General features: G+C 36.8%; 1 long non-coding RNA gene across 1 annotated transcript in view; it reads left to right on the plus strand.

Annotated features, from left to right (window-relative positions):
• Positions 1–14,443, plus strand: part of LOC311600062 — a 34,498-nt gene extending 20,055 nt beyond the window's left edge. The window contains exons 2-3 of the long non-coding RNA XR_014780123.1: positions 8,237–8,335; positions 14,413–14,443. This is a non-coding gene — a long non-coding RNA (uncharacterized lncRNA). The remainder of the gene's footprint in view (positions 1–8,236; positions 8,336–14,412) is intronic.
• Positions 14,444–17,668: the final 3,225 nt, after the last annotated feature.

Consider the following 17,668-nt stretch of genomic DNA (forward strand, 5'->3'; position numbering starts at 1 on the left):
AAATTGAATTCTTGTCAAGGTATATTAAATCATGAAAGATCTATATTGTTTGATTATATTTTCTATATTATAAACATGATTTTATGAGTTATTTTGATATTAATGCTGATACATAATACTCCAGGTTATGTTCTAAAGGTGGCATATGCAAAAGCTAGAAATAACCATAAAATATAAACTAATAAAATTAATGTTTACTAGTAAAGGGTTGGCACTATTAACATCAGGCCTTTGGCAATGTAATAATTCATTTCTTGTGAAGTTTTAAAGAGTATGTTAGTAACTGATGGTTTGATTTCTGGTGCCATATGTACATAATATATTATATACATATATATAATATATATTATATACACATATATACATAATATATATGTATACACATATATGTATATATTTGTGGCTGTAATATATTGTGTAAATTTGTCCAAAGATTTACTTTGTGTGATGAAAAGAACAAATTATCCCATTTGCAGTTATCAACTGCCAGTAACTCCTCCGTCTATGCAGGACTTTTGCTCGGCTTGATCTTGCACAGGCTTTGTATATTTAGTCACAGCTGTTTTGAGTTCCTGTCAGCAACATCCTTGCCGTGACATGAAAGCACTGTCTCACAGCAGCCCTCTACCTCTGGCTTTTACAACCTTTCTTCTCCCTTTTTGGTGATGATCACTAAGACTTTGTGAACTGGGTATGATGTGAATGTCTCATTTAGGGATGGACACTCCAAAGTCTCTTATTCTCTGAACAGTAACCAGTTCTGAATCCGTCTCTGTATTAATCACTGTGTACAGCAGAAAGAAGGTGCTCTAGTAAAGCTTGAGCGTTGCACTATTATATAGGGATAAAGATAACTGTTCAGGATGGGGATTTATTATTTTGTCCATTTAACTAAGGAGTAAGTAAGCTCTCCTTGAGGCCTACAACCTTGTCACCCTTAACACTACCAGCCATAAGTTCTTTCTTGTAGAGTGAGCTTTAAATCCAACCAGAAAGTAATTGGTTACTCCTATAGCATTCTTGTCATAGGTATAGCCTACCAGGTCAATTGTTACTGTGGCTCATAGAATTCACAGCTGGGTAATACTGTTGATGATATTTCTTATCCTGAAGCAATCATAAAGCCTTCTGGAGCCATTAAACTAGCCAGTGCTTTGCTCAGATGTTATTGGCTATCGAGCAAATAAACCAACACTGTAGGTTCTTTCCCTATGACTTGTCAGTGGAGTCCCATAGGGTAAGTCTCTATACTAAAATACAATATGCTTGAGTTCTAGGACACAAATAAATCAAATGGGCACTGAACTGGAAGCTTTATTCCTTCTACTTTCTTAAGGTCAGCAGTAAGTATGTATGTTTTTTAAATGTCATTATGCTGTCATAAAAATTTGGATGTTGGATTTTTCAGCCTGTCTTAGAGTTTCTATGGCTGTAACAAAACACCATGATTAAAAGTCAAGGGGAGGAAAGGGTTTATTCTGGTTACACTTCTTCATCACTGTCACCTCCAAACAAAGTCAGGACAGGAACTCAAGCAGGAACCTGGAGGCAGGAGACAGTGCAGAGGCCATGGAGGGTGCTGCTTACTCCATATGACTGCTTACTCCATGCTTAGCATGCCTTCTTATAGAACTAAGGACTAGCAGCCCAGGCAACACCCACCGTGGGCTGGGCCCTCCCCCATTGATCACACTAACTGAGAAAATGCCTTACAGCTGGATCTCATGAAGATTTTCTCAACTGAGTCTCCTTCCTCTCTGATGACTTTAACTTATGGCAGGTTGGCACACAAAACCAGTGCGTTAATAGTCTATTGAAGTTGTTCTTGTTATTCTCTCCTTGGTTAGAAAGGAATTCTAGTTGGCTTTTGAGACTTTTGTAGCTGTTTTGAGTGATCCTTGTTGAATTTTGCATTTTGGGCTTGACAAAGAGTTCCAGGATCATATCAATTTTCTGTGTTCCTTGATGCCTCTATTTCTCAAAGAGCTCTTGCTTTTTATTTTTTTAAAGTATTGAGAAAGCATTAGCTATCTATTAGACATACTTTCCTCTCCAATGAAGGAAACTAAGTCATGTGTTTTAAAAATAAAAAGTATATAATTTATAATAATTTTAATTCAAATTCAAACTATACTTGACCCTTTTATCTTATATTTGGCTTTCCTTTTATTCCTGGAAGAATTCTGGTTGTTACAAATACACCTATGGCTAATTCTTCTCCTTTCTTTCACAATTTCACATTTAGAGTACCAACAGAAGCAATGGTTTTTGAGGTGGATCAACAGTTAAAGGGACTTACATGATTATCTGAGGTCCTGAGTCTTATCCTTAGGACCAATATAGTAAAATGGAAAGAAGGAACTGACTCATACCTGCTTGTAAACTGTGGGCACACATGCACATACAAAAGTACAGCATGCAATAAAAACTTAAAACAATAAGAAAATATAGTTTGACACCTTATAATCTTCAAGTGCTGAACTGTGTGAAACATCCAATCCAGTACAGTCAGACAGATGTGCACCGCCATCCTAACTGTGTACCACCATCCTAGCTGAGAGCCACAGTACACCCCTCATTTTTATCTTATTGCAAATTCATACTTCTTCATATCAAGTAGATTAATGAAAACTTGTGGGAAAAGTGTATTTCTGTCTCCCTTGCCCATCAGGAAATCTGACATTTGAACATTCCTTGGCACACACCACTGCTCTAAGTCTTGCATGATGGCAGGGTTTTGCAGGATTACTTCTTAAGTCTGGGGAGCCCTTTCCTTGTCCGTTTGCATGGAGTAAGCCTTTAGTCTTTATTAGCCCTCAATACCAAAACTTATAGCTGCTGCCTTTTTAGGGCCTTTAATGATGAGTTCATGCTTCTAGAAACTTCCTCATTTCTTTGTTTCTGAATGTAGGGTCAATAGTAGCAAAATCAAGTTAAACCTAGGAGTGATATCTGTACCTGTGGAAATCCCAGTCACTTCTTCACATCAGAATTCTGTAAAGTCCTACCTTCGTAAGTCTCCTTGATTGTCAGAATAAAGTGATGTTTCATCCTTTTTACATAATTCATTCTTTTACTCAGCAAATATTGACTATTTTTGGTGAGCAAAATTGGTCTTGGGCTTTGTCATTAAACTTACATTCTCGTGGTGAGACAAGTGTTAATAATCAGATAACGTGCTGTGATAAGAGCTATGGGTAAAACCATAGAGAGTTGTCGCTTGCCTATTTATGGCAAGGAGGTAAGCTGTGTATCTAGTATCATAGACAAACCTTTATTGAAGCTATGGTGCTTGGACAGAAAATTGAAAGGTGAGTAGAAACTGATGATACAAAATGAAGGAAAAGAAATTGGAAATGATGACAGAGTGTTTGAGATGTGTTCGTGTTTGAGATGCAAGCACTGAGCATAAAAATGGCAAGAGATGAGAGAGGAACAATGCACATGGGCAGAGCATGTAAAGATCTGAAGAGCTTATTGAAAATACCGAATAGCTAAATGATAATATCTGATTTTTTTTATTTTTTTATTTTTTTATTTTTTATTTATTTATTTTTTCCATTTTTTCTCCTTTATTAATTTATTCTTGTTACATCTCAATGGTTATCCCATCCCTTGTATCCTTCCATTCTTCCCTCCCTCCCATTATGATATTTTTTTTAAAAAAAGACTACTTTGTTAACAGTGGTTTGAAAAGAATTTAGATATATGTCCTGAATGTTACTCTTTCAATGGTGTACTGAGAGATTCTGGAAGAGTAACCAGGGAAAATGATAATGATCCTAGAGAGAAGGCAGTGATGACTAAGACATTTGAGATTTGAAATACAAGATATTGAGAGTACTTAGGAATATATTGAGTATTAGAAGAAAGGAAGGGGGTGGTTTCAAGATTATTTTATTAGTTTTTGTTCTAAACAAATAGGAAGAGTGGTGCTAATCACAGAGAAAACTGATGGAAGACCCACTTTCTGACATTCTTAGGCTTCATTGCCTTCCGGACCTTGCATTAGAGATATTGCTTTAGGTGTGTGTGTGTGTGTGTGTGTGTGTGTGTGTGTGTGTGTGTGTGTGTATGTATCACTATGCTTTCATATAGCATTGTTAATTATTGTGAACTCATGTAGTTAGGAAACACAGGTGGCACAAAGTTCTTTTTCAGGAATCAAATGCCTATTTAAAAGGCATTGGGGATCTCCTAGGCCGAACTTACAGGCTGGATGACTATGCAGGCGAAGTTTTAAGGACAAAAAACTCCAAACCTTGAACTGGTCTGATGAGGAAACCTTGGCAGAACAGTGTATATTAGGTTTGTCTCACTGCCTCCTTAGCACCAATACCCAACTTTACCTCCATCATTTCTGTTTTTTCCTGACATTGCAACCACTGTTGGGTCTGCAGATAGTGTGAGTGAGAGTCAGGTGTGCTGTATTGACTGGCAGAACTTACGGGTTCCTCTAGCTCCCAGAATGGTTGGATATCAATGTTGAACATTCTCATCTTCACAAAGGGAAGAACAGATTGCCTTTTCACCAGGATAAAAACCTCTGTGCCCCTTCCCCATTGCATAAAGGGAAAGGTCAGCGACTTAGTGGCAACACAGGTGACAGACTGTTACTCATACATTGCATAAATGCCTTATTCATCACTGTGTACTTAGCACCTAATAAAGTCAGGACATAGAAAGACATAATTTTCAGTTGAAATTTTAAATTAAAATAAGAATTGGAGGGATTCAGATAAAAAACTTTGTTTTGATTATATATAGTCTATTATTGCATTATTACATATTTTAAATATGATTTTATAAAGCAAACCTCATTGTGAAATTTGCTAATTACCATGATGATGTTCTTCAGAAAATTACATACCCTTTTCTTCCAAAACATCATTTTACATCTTATTGAGATGTAGGACACAGTTCAGTGACGGAAATGCTTTATTTTATTTAAAAAGCATGTTTTCCCCACTTCTGCTCTCCTACCTGTGCTGTCTAATGCTAAACAAATAAATAATATTTGACATTTCCTCTTGTTCTACGATGTTCTTTGTCCTAGGACTTATTTCACATTCCATCGGTCCCATTCCCACTGATGGAGCGCGACCATTCAGCATTCCACTGCCTTCTCCTTTTAATGTTTTAGACCTTTCCAGCTATGTTTTTCCTTCACAATTTTGAAAAACAAAACATGGAAAAACTTCTGCATTGTTTTCATAAGCTTAAAACAATCTGACTATTTAATGATGGTGATAATATCAGTGAGAAATAATTTATTATGAAGTTGAGAGGAGCCATCTTATCAGATTATTTCTCCCTTAGACATACAAATTAGACAATCTGATTTTTTTTCCATTTCAGTTCCTAAGTTTTGCCATGAGATATGGTTTTGCTTTGCTTTAATTTTTCTGTTATTTTTTCAGTTTTCCTTGACACTAATAATATTCTCTCTGTCTCTCCATTCCTCTGTTCATCTCTCGCTGTCCCTCCCTCACTGTCTTTTCCTCCTTTCTTTCTCCAGGGCTGGGTAAGGGTGTGCTATAGACTTGAATCTAGGGCTTCAGGAATAATATATCCACCAGCGTACTTTACCCCCAGCCAGTATTTACTAACAATAATAGAAATTACTGTTACAAGATGCATACAACATTGTAATGCTCACTAATTGTCCATCTAATCCAAACTCCCGTGGTAGCTCTTATTGTCTTATCATGCAGGGAACTATTTGTGTTAGTTAACTCCTTCATTCTACTGAGATAGGATCTTCCTAGCAGCCCTAGATGCCTAGGAACTTGGTATTTAGATCAGGTTGGTCTTGAATGTTCAGAGATCTACCTGCCTCTGCTTCAGTACTGGGGGTAAAAGGCTGCACTATTACACCAAAACAAACAAACAAACAAACAAACAAACAGAAGTCTGGCCCTTCCTTTTGTAGTTTCAGTTACCATTGGCCCAAAGCGTAATGAGGAAGCTTCAGAAAGTAGAAGTGAAACAGTAGCCATCACACTGGATGCTGGCACAGCTGGATGTAATGGTAGACAGAGTCAGAGGTGCCGTTAGCTTCCAGGTGGTTTTTGTTCCCTATCTAGTCTTCAAAACTAACAACTCAAATAAATGACAGGATGTTCAGGCTCACCTGACCATCTACACACACTTAGACAAATGGTGTCTTTGCTTTCCATCTAGATCCACGAGCCTTCCTTCTATACTCTTGTCTGGTCCAGGGCTCTGCACATGCTAGGTGATCACTTTACCACCGAGCATCACCCCTCTAGCGTCTCTCTGTGTACATCTTATTAGGGTTATTGGCAACCAACCCATCTGAATCTTTAACTATTTCTGACCATTACAAGATATGCAATTTGCATTGTGTTTTTAAAGATAATAACTTGTGGGATGAGTTTTTTTTTTTTAAATAATGCACTTGTAATGGAAAGCAAAAATATTTATTGTCTACCTTTGAGTGGGGGAAATTAGAATTTTGCCAGATTAAAGATTTTATTTATTAGGTGTATTGAAAGGTTAAGCTGTTGGCAAAGGAACAGCTACTTGGCATGTTGGCTGTGTGCCATTGAAGCAGTTTTAAAACTTAGGGCTGAGGATGAGCTTGGTAGAGTGTTTGTCCATCACGTGTAAAGACTTGGGTTCCATCCCCAGCACAGCATAGTATGTGTGTGGCCCACACCTGCAATCCAGCACCCAGGAGCTGGAGGCAGGAGCATTAGATGTTCAAGGTCCTTTTCAGTTATATATCGATGGCAGCCTGGAGCTCTTAAATCCCTGTAGCTCTGCTGTCCATCAGAGTTTCTGAGATCAGAAACCAAGGCAGAGGGAGGAGACATAAGTTACACGCAATACAGAGAGAATAAACAGTAGCAGGTCTTTGACGAAGGCTGTAGATAGAAGCACACACACTGGGAAGAGTTCTAGTACTGCCTTCTCTGCCCAGGATAGTGTGGTGAGACAAAGTGACTCTGCAGTTACAGGTTGGAGGGCAAACAACAGCCCCATGACTTACTGTCTGAGCTCGAGCAGGACATTCAATCTCAGTTAAATATGTTTTATTAATTTTAAAAGTAAGGCACCAGTTAGCCATACTCTAGGACAGTCAGTAATACTTTGCAAAGAACCTAATGGTTAGCAGTCTGTCTTTTAATGCAAAAATTTTACACATTGCATTTAGTAATAGAAAACTTTTAAAAAGAACATTTGGATGCACCAAATACCATTTATATACAGAGTAAATAATGTTTGATTTAGAAATATAAAATTTAAAAATTTGGATAATCAAATTAAAAAACATGTATAAGTGGTAATGTGAAATACTGATATTTATAAGTAAAATATCAGACACGTTTTCAAAACTGAAGACAGTTATTGAATCAGTTTGGTAAATATTTTTCATGGAATCTGTGTCATCATTAAAATGTATGTGGGGAGCTTATATATATCACATGGAAATATTTAAATATTAGTGAGAAAGTAAGATAAAACATTAAAAATTGTAGGCTATTCTTTAAAATATCAATGTTCTTCAACCACATCAGGGACTTGAGAAGGAATAAAACTCAATTACCTGAGAAAACCCAAAGTGCAGATAGTTTAGTCGTACAATAAGCTAAGTTGTTTCGGAAGACCAGATAGTTTAGTTTTATAATTAAGCTTAGTTGTTTAGAGGTCAACATGTTTTTAGGTCTAGATAGATGTTTTGAGTTAATTGAGATGAGATATGATAAATATTGATTTACATTCAGCATTTTAGACCCACCAAGATAGGAAAGATGTTTTCTTCAAGATTGCCAAATACAAGTAGCCAAACCACTATGAATGTAACATTTATATAAATCCCGATTGTTTTGTAGTTCTTCTTGATGTGTGTAGTTTATTTTATTTATGTGTAATAATATAAATGTATTATAAAATGAAATGTAAATGCATATGTATATGTAAAAAGAAACATAATAAGAAGTGAAATATCAATGTTATTGGTATTTATTTCCACTCTATAATCAAAGGCCCTTGTTCTTTCCTTTCCCCATTAATGTCACTTATATCCTTCCATTCCCTTCCTTAGCACCACCCCACATTGTGCCTTTTTACTTTCCTAGTTTCTATGGTCACTGCATTATATATATACACACACACACACACACACACACACACACACACACATACATGCCTAAAGATTTGGAGTTAGGAGTCACAGCTGAGAGAGAAAATGTGGCATTTGTCTTTCTAGGTCTGTGCTGTGATACACTGCGAAGAGTCCTCTAATTGGTCATCCAATACCAAATGCTCATCCCTGAAATGTACATGCAAACTGAATGGGCTCAGCAAGGTACATTTATATATTTATACACTTATATGTTAACAATAACAATTAAAGCAGAGAAGGCCAGGGATTTGAGGAGTGAGGGGATTGTTGGTTGTAGGAGGAGCTGGGAAGAGGGAGGGAAATAGAGGGAAATGATGTAATTATATTTTAATTAAAAACCCATGCTAGTGAAACAAGTGATCTTATTGTTTTATTTCTATGTGTTGTTTAAATTTTCATTTACTCTTAAGATACAATGCAAGCTTCAGTGGAGAAAATGTGAAGTGCTGTTGAGAATACTGATCTGCCGCCTATTCATGAATGTGAATACCACAATAAAATGACAGTGACGTGAATAAATCACATTTTATTTCAATGGGAAAACTCAAGAGGTATATAAGCAAAACATCTCTTCAACAATTGTTGTCACAGATTCTCCTCCTTTTTTTCCCTTCCCCACAATTACCCTTAGGTGTAAAGGTGTTGGCACCCACACGGCATTTCATTTCCTTCAGAAGACTGCATGCAATATTTATATATTATATATCATTACTTTGAAATCAGTTTATGATGAAGGGAGGCAGAGCTCGTCTACGGGGCCACTTCTTTCTGTTTTAAGAGGTGTCCTTTCACTTGAATGTAGTAATGGCCATAGCGCTTTAGCAAATAGCTATAAAACATGAAAACGTCCTCCTTTCTGGTATTAATCCATCAGGAAGCTTTCAGGGATTCTTCTTGTCTAAAATATTCATAGGCAGCAAAATGTCCTGAATGCCCTACAGAATTTGTGCAGAGCCAGGCAGATGATTGATAGCGAAGTTCTGTTCTGAGTCACTCACAGTATGTAATTCTATTTGTCTTGCCAAATACAGGCGAGCAGGCAACTCATAAAAGGTAAAGGTAGCAGACATCGTATTTTCTTGCATTTAAAAAAGAACTTGGTGTCTCCACCTCACTGAACTCCACTGAACATAGCAGAATTTTATTAAATAAAATAAAAGGAAAAGGAGCTGCTCTCTGTAAAGTGGAACTATGTTTTATTAGGCAGATGCCATTTATGATAACGTGCATCTCTCCTTGGCACATGTGTGTGTGAGCATCTCCTAAGCAAATGGCATACAAATGTTTTCTAATTAGAGAGAGCCTAGCCAGAGTACTTAAGATAGGAGAGACATACAGTCAATATTCAAAATATACCTTAATTACAAAAAGCCCACTTTTATCTTCCACCTCTTTGACATTAATATCTTAAAGACATTATTTCGTTTTCCATTAAGGCGAGGTTAAAAATGACATACTATCAGGTTTATATCAAAGTTAGGTAATGTGATAGATGGACAGTCTGTGATACTGCAGCTGCTAGCTGGATTTAGTACTTTGAACTCCCTTATTTCCCGAGGGCATGATTCTGTCATTTGCACTTGTGTACAAGTCCCTGAGTTCTGGCTGAGTCAGGACCTTGGAATTGAGTCTGGAGGATTTGCTTTTTGTTTCAATATATGAAATATACTTCAGTATATAAAATGAAAATTTGCATGGCAAAGATTATGCTGCTGTATGTCTGAGTGAATTTCAGCAGATGGGTTGATAGAATAATTACAGCAGTTATAGTTACCTTTATGTAGTGAAAGCAACCTAGAAATGCATAAATATAGCACCTCTGTGAAGAAATGGATGCGATTGCTCTGTTGGAGCAGTTGAAGCCTGTGACCAACAAGGAGACAGTTGAATGAATAGTTAGTTGATTGTGTATGTTAACTTGGTAAGCTATGGTCAGTTGAGGAGCAGAAAGCAAAGTTCAATATTCCCTCTCCTTCTCTTAGAAGTATTGGGGATGGAACTCAGGGCCTTAAATGTACTAGGTTATCACTTTACTATGGAACTACATATCCTACCTTTTTATTACTTTGTTCTGAGATGGGACTTTTATTTATATATTTGTATCTTTTATTTTTATTTTATTTTATTTTTAATTTAATTAATTGACTTTTCTAAGTTGCCCAGACTGGCCTTGACCTCTGGAGCCCAGACAAGTGATGTTTTTGTTTCAGCATTCTGGGTTACTCGGTCTATAGGTGGAAACATCACATTTAGCTATTATTCCATTTGTAATCACTTACATTGATCTGCACACAGGAAACCAATAAATGCCACATTACAGTAAACCCCAGGAAAATCTATGACTGTAGGTAACAGTCATTGGGGAGACATTCCTAAATTTTAAAAATTCAGTGTTACTTTGAGCAGTTAGCTGTATGTTTTTCAATGGGCTATGTTCCTACATTAATTTGATGGCTTATCATATTCCCTAAATGTCTTTATTTAATTAATAAAAATAGTGTCACTTTACAATCTGTGAGACAGCCAATAACTTTCCCCAGAAATTTGCCTTCTTGGCAAAAGAAAACTTGCTGACTCAGGTAAACAAAGATGTATATACATGTCCAACATACCAGCAAACATAATCCTGTTGATTGTAATTTGTTGAGAAATAAAATACCCATTACATTAAAGTGCTGAAAACTTGTTTATCAGGTGGCAGAGAAACAAAATGGAATTTGTGGGGTCCTGGCTTCTTAGTTAAGAAAATAGTCGCAGGTAGTCCAAGAAGAATGAATTGGGATGCTATAAAACATGTCCTGCTTTCTAGACTTTAAATTATTTAGAAGCTATGCTATTATACCAAACTCAAGACTTTTAGAATGTATTGTACAAATCTACATTTTTGTTATTTTCTAATAGAGTAGTGATTATGGCTGAAATACATGTGAAATATGTTGGGTTTTTCTAGCTGTGTTTGCATGTAGCTTTTCTTTACATCTGACCTGGTGTTCTCTATTTTTGTCATTTTCTGATTATTGAAGATGTATCCTCCACAGTTTGGTTATAAAAAAGAGCAGATACTGAATGTAATTGATGTTAGGCAGTATTTATCCTCTTGTATTTGATTTATTTAATTAGTATAATGCATTTGAAATTTATAAGAATTTTCTCTTTCTAAGACTTAATAAATATTCCACTGTGTACAACAATATCTCTATCAGTTCATAGGTTCTTGGAAACATAATTTGGTCTATATTTTGGATACTTGGTGCTTTAATGATAGAATAGAAAGGGTGTTGACAAGATCTATACGGTTGAGGACATGGTGTCATGTTGGTTGAATGTGCAGACTTTAGATGAGTGAATTCTTGATGTCTGGTGATGACTATAGTTAATAGTGATGTGTTGCCTTTTTCAAATTGTGTTCATGGTCATACAGAGCATTGTGAGTCAGTGCATGTGTGAATTAGCTTGCTTCTGGAAATCATTCCAGAGTACATGCTTACATTAGAACACTTTATAAATTTTATATACATTTTTATGTGTTAATCAAACTTTGGTAAAATTGATAAAGAAGCAGAACAGGGGATTTTTTGGTGATTCCTCATTAAGCTGAAAATGTTTGCTGGGCTCTCACTCTATGTCAGGCTCTTTTTTTTTTTTTTTGGCATAGAGGCATAGAACACAATAAGAAGTGGAAGGGAGTTCCCCAGTCCTCTTGGGTTTATGTGTTATTTAAGGAAATAGATAACAGATGTGCATTCTGGTACATAGCTTAAGGTAAACAAGAGTGAGCTACGATAGGTGGTAATGAAAAGGCTGAAGGCCCTGGACACGAGGGCAATTCCTTAGGTAAGGGATCAAGAAAAGTGTTTTGAGATCTAGTGCTGAACTGGAGCCAACTATGCATGTGGAAGGCTAGAGAGACAGTCCATTCCCAAGAAAAGCAGCAACCAAGGTCCTGAGAAGGGAAAGAATTTCCTGAGGAGGAACAGAAAACAGAGGTGCCTACTCCCAGAGAGCAAGCTGGAAGGCACTGTGAAGGAGGCTGAATCTGACGTGAAGTTAGCAGCCATGTTAAAGCATTCAGATTCAGGACCCAGCTATTCCACTCCTTGGAATATACCTGAAAGATGCTCCACCACACAACAAAGACAGTTGCTTAGCTATGTTCATAGCAGCCTTTTTCATAATAGACAGAATCTGGAAACAACCTCAATGTCCCTCAGTCGAAGAATGGATAAAGAAACTCTGGTACAATAACACGATGGAATACTACTCAGCTATTAAAAACAAGGAAATCTTGAAATTTGCAGGCAAATGGATGGAACTACAAATAATCATCCTGAGTGAGTTAACCCAGACCCAGAAAGATACACATGGTATATACTCACTTATAAGTGGATATTAGCCCAACATGGATGTCCTATGAGTTTACTCAGTGAGGGATTGGGACAGATGCTAGGACTTGCTATTGGGACTCCAGGTGAGAGTGTTATGGGAGAATGGGGAGGTAGAAGGACCCAGAGGGTCCAGGAACCCTACAAGATGACCATCAAGGCTGGTGTATCAGGACTCAGGAGGGCCTGCACAAACTGCCATACCAACCAAGGTCAATGCATACAGAAAACCTAGACCCCCTATTCAGATCTAGCCAATGGACAGCACATTCTCCACAGTTGTTTGGAGAGCAGGGATTGACTCTGACATGAACTCTAATGCTCCCAATTTGACCACTTGCCCTTGGTGGGGAGGCCTGGCAACACTCAGAGGAAGAAGAAGCAGGCTATCTGGATGAGACCTGACAGGCTGTGAGGATATGGTGCGGGAGGAGATCCCCTTCTGTCAGAGGCAGATTGGAGGGGAATAGGATGAAAGAAAGAGGGAGGGTGGGAAAAGGAAAATGCAAGCGAGGGGATAACAATCCGGATGTATTCTGAATATAAATTATTTAAACAAAGAAGTTCAGATTCTTTTCTAAGAGGAATGTGAACTCAGTGAAGGGCTCTGATCATAGTAGGATTACTACATGATTTAATTTCTCAAAAAAGCATTCCAGAATGTACAGAATATATATTTGAAGAGGTTTGGGGACATACAAATGGGTAAGAGACAAATTAGGAGAACACATTCATCCAGAAAGGGGATGCCATTCACTGAGAACAGAGAAGTGGGGAAGGAGTTACAGGGCAACAATTCTGGACATTTTTGGAGGAAGGATGAATATGTTTTTTATGGTGGACCTTGGAGTGAGGGGAATTGTGAGATAAGGTGCTGTAAAATAGCACAGCCTTGAAATATGTGCTGACTTATGTAGATTTAATTTGGCAATATGGAAGAAGATTGTCTTTAAATGTTTGACCTTCTACTCCTAAGTAGACATAAACTGATTGGATGAGCTGTTTAATCATAAAAAAAGGAAAAAACCAAGGCAGTAAATTTAGTGGTTAGAAGAACAAGTTTAGGACTGCTCTCACCATTCACTATGTGACCTTGGGAAGCAGACTTTTTCCATCTTGATTTCGTTATTTAAGAACTGGTGTGACAATTGTAACTACAGGGACTGTTGTATTGGAGCCACCAAACATTCACCAGAAATACTGCGTATACTGTGGCATCTGATAAAATTAATTTCTACGATCTTTTAAAAATATAACATACATTAAAAGTATTACCATAGGTATTTGAGAACTGAAAATGTCATTTCATGATTGGAGTTTGATGTTATTTAGAAATGACTAAGTAAATTTTCTCCTTTTCTATTCATGTTCAAAACTTTTAGTTTTTTTTTTCACATGTTTTGCAGAGATGAGAATGTCTTAAAGGCATACTGCTTGCACATAAAATCCAAGTAATAATGACATGTTTTAGCCTACAACTGTTAACTTACCATTGTGATTTTATTTATCTTTAGCCTTGAATAGAATGTTCATATATTACCAGTCCTTCCTCATAGCACACTGTTTGCCTACCAAGAGAACTACCATGGAACAGCACACACAGTTACTCCACTGACTGTTACTAGTTAAGTGAGACTTCAGCTCAGAACATGGATGTGAACACAGGAGGTTCGGGCAACTCTTTTTTATTGATGTTGCCACATTGAGCTTTTGGCAACAGAGTAGGTCATTTCTGTATGCCTCCATGGCTATCCCTCTGAGGGGTACTTTGGAACAGGAGCCATAACCACAGGAGGCAGCCTCATTAGTGCTACAGCCATCATCAATTAAAACTCATCCTTGGCAAGGATCATCACTCTTCCCTCCTGTTTGTTGTAGAGCAAGTATCTGTTTTTAAAGGACAACGATGTGGTTCCGTTTCAATGATTGATAGAGTACAAATTGAAGGAATATTTACAGTAAGTAAAAAAAGCCCTCAAATCCACTTATATTATATATAATATGTACAGCAATAAAACAGCTATTTTATTATCAGTATTATATACTCAACCTTTATAACTAGAGAAAACAGGCTGAAGTTGCTTATGTTGAGTGCTATATTCCTATTGTAGCTGACTTGTTCAACTTTTATTCCTCCTAAATCTGTATCCATTAGCTCAGAAAGTGAGTGGGGCAATTGTATTTGGTTCTTTTATAGAGAAAAGGGGGTGATGGGAGGAAGAACAATACTTACCCAGCAGAGGTTTCTACAGAAATATGCCGGTCTGCATGCCCAGCACCATCACATTTGTGTAAGAGAAGTGAATGATTTCAATTTCACTGTCCAAATTGAAGTTCTTCTTTGAATCGAGTTTAAGGCTGGGCAGCAAAGCAGAACCAGAGATGGCTTGTTCTGTGCAGTCATGAATCCAGTTGTGACATTCTTTTTCTAAACTGAAAATTGCTGGTCACTGGTACATTTACTCAGGTAAATGACATAGTTAAGGACAAAATGAGTCATCAGTTTAGTGGACAAGGTTCAAAGGAGAAAACATATGTGTATCCAGCTATATCTGTATCAGTGAATCTATATTATATATTGATATAACTACAAATGTATATAAATATACATTGAGGACAGGGGGATGAAGATAACTCTTAAGGATTAGCTGACAGCTAGGGCTTAGTTAATAGAGAATATTTGTGCTGTGGTTTTGGCTTTTGTTTTTCTGAGTGGGGTGTGTCATCTGGAGGATTCTGAGTATCTGTTTGGGAAGAGGAAGAGGAAGAGGAAGAGGAAGAGAAGCCAGGCTAAATGGGCTCATGAGTGAATCCTTTCTCATTATTGAAACATAAATTCTCTATTGTCTTCCTTGTAAATGCAATTAAAACCTCATCTCTGCACTTGATTATGTGTGGAGCTTAGGGTAAACGATATGCCAAGGCAAGACCACAGAGCGTTAGCTACATCAGTGAGGCTGTGGTTGCTAAACGGAACTGTAGCAAGAGAAGTGAGCTCAAGGAACTCACACTTCCATTGGGAACAGCAAAGACCAAACTCATCAGTGTTCTTTGTCGTTTTTGCCAATGACATAGAATAAACACCAGGAAATGATTTATTAGAAAATATTTACGTTTTTTAGAATGAATAAGAAGTGGAAGAGTGGATAATATTCTTCAGAGGGGGAACAGAAATATGTCCATATTTACTCTCAAGTGCACTACTTAAAAGATGTATACGAGTGTGTGTGTGTGTGTGTGTGTGTGTGTGTGTGTGTGTGTGTGTGCATTTGAGTGTGTATTTTGAGTTTTAAAAATATAAAATGCATAAAATATTCCATTTCTTTTTGTAGTTTAAGGATGAAATTAGCCAGCCATCACAGCAGTAACACATATCCCTCTATAATTACTCCTATCTGTTCCTTAAATCTACTTCTTGATTTCATGCTGAAGGTTTTTGTGGTGGTGAATGAGTGACACTTGGTTAATAAGAGAGAGAATAATAACTCACATGTCTCTACTTCTGTTACCAACTTTCTGTGGAAACCATGCAATGAGTAGTGGCTCATAAGTGTTCATTTTCATACTTTATTTTTTTAATAGTTTTTTTATTGATTATTTGGGAATTTCATGAAGGCCGGTCACATGTCATCAAGTCTAAAGGTCTTCCTCACAAGTGAAAATAAAGAGGAATGAAACCAAAGTTATTTTTCACTTTTCTTAATTTCTCATTCATATTCCTTTTGGCTATATTGATGAAATACATAGATTGGGACCTGGTTTATTTATTACATTGACCCTGATCAATATGGGTAGCTTTGGGACTGATTAAGCTGATGAAGAAGGTGACCAAAATGAATGGATTTTGACTAGTCAAGTCTACATCATCCACTGTTGCACAAACTTCTTTGTTTTGAGCTATCAGTTTGGCAATGAAGCAGATTATCTTAAAGGGCAAACCCCTTTTTCCTAGTAACCAAGATTTCACAGTTTTAATTATAATTATCTTTTCATAACTCAAACAAGATATTTATTTGAACTATTCATCTTCTGAAATAAGACTATAAATACCAGGCCTGATATAATTATGAGGGAAATTCAGCAAAGTTTTGGTGTACCAATAGCTCTTGAAATTTTCAGGTTTTCAGAAAGAAAATGTATAAAATAGAGTTAAGTGAGAATAATGGTCTACATAATCTGATCATCAATATTTGCTTTAAAGAGAGAAACTAGGATGCTTGTGTATGCATTAATGTACACCATCTCTATATATAACAGTTGGATGCAGTATTGGTTTGAAAGCAGTAATGTGGTAAGAAAGCTGCTTATCTGATGCCTTTCATGAAGCACAATTCACTTTGAAATTGTAGCAAACAGAAGTGAAAGTTCATTCATCCTCTGGATGCTTTCTAGTTTGAGGGTATCATCCAACAGCGTTCTATTCTGATAACTGTTCTTTGATGGTTTTTCTTCTTCTACAAATTGTTTGTTACCATTTGTTAGGATTTGTAATAAGAATTTAGAGATACATTTTCACCTTCTGCCCAGGGAGTACAGTTATCTTTTAGCAATTCTTTTGTTGGGTACAGCAGAAGGAAACTTGCCACATTTATCTTTCTGAGGTATTTCTTTTTACAAAGAAGTCGGCTAGCATTTTGTAGCTGAAAAGAATCTAATAGAAGGAACACATTTATAGTAGAATTTCTTCCTCTCTCTCTCTAAGAAAAGGAATCCCACATTCTGATAGTGTATGACTCTCTCAGGAATCATGACACAATATCAATTTGTATAGACATATGGGTGTTCTGTTTTTTTTTTTTTGTTAAGTCTGCATTTATGCAGTTCTTTGAAAGCAGGGAAGGATTTCTATCAGGAGTTGTAGTGAATCTGATATTTACAGAATGCTAGGAGCTTTACAGTGAAATTGAAATTAGCTTTCTCACAAAATATCTAAGTATAGAATAGATAGGCCCTATATTGCAAATTGAAGGAGAAACAGAGCATCTGGAAAAAAAACCCTGATACTTGATTTTCATCCTGCTGGGATATTTAGCACAAGCTCGGATGAAGCAAAGAGGTAGTAGGAAGCATTTGATCAGGGCCCAATGGGCCCTGTGTCTAAGGGGATGGGGACAACTGCAGTGTCTGTGGAGTT

The sequence above is a fragment of the Acomys minous genome (assembly GCF_964271855.1).
Source record: "Acomys minous genome assembly, chromosome: 6".
Taxonomy (NCBI): Eukaryota; Metazoa; Chordata; class Mammalia; order Rodentia; family Muridae; genus Acomys; species Acomys minous.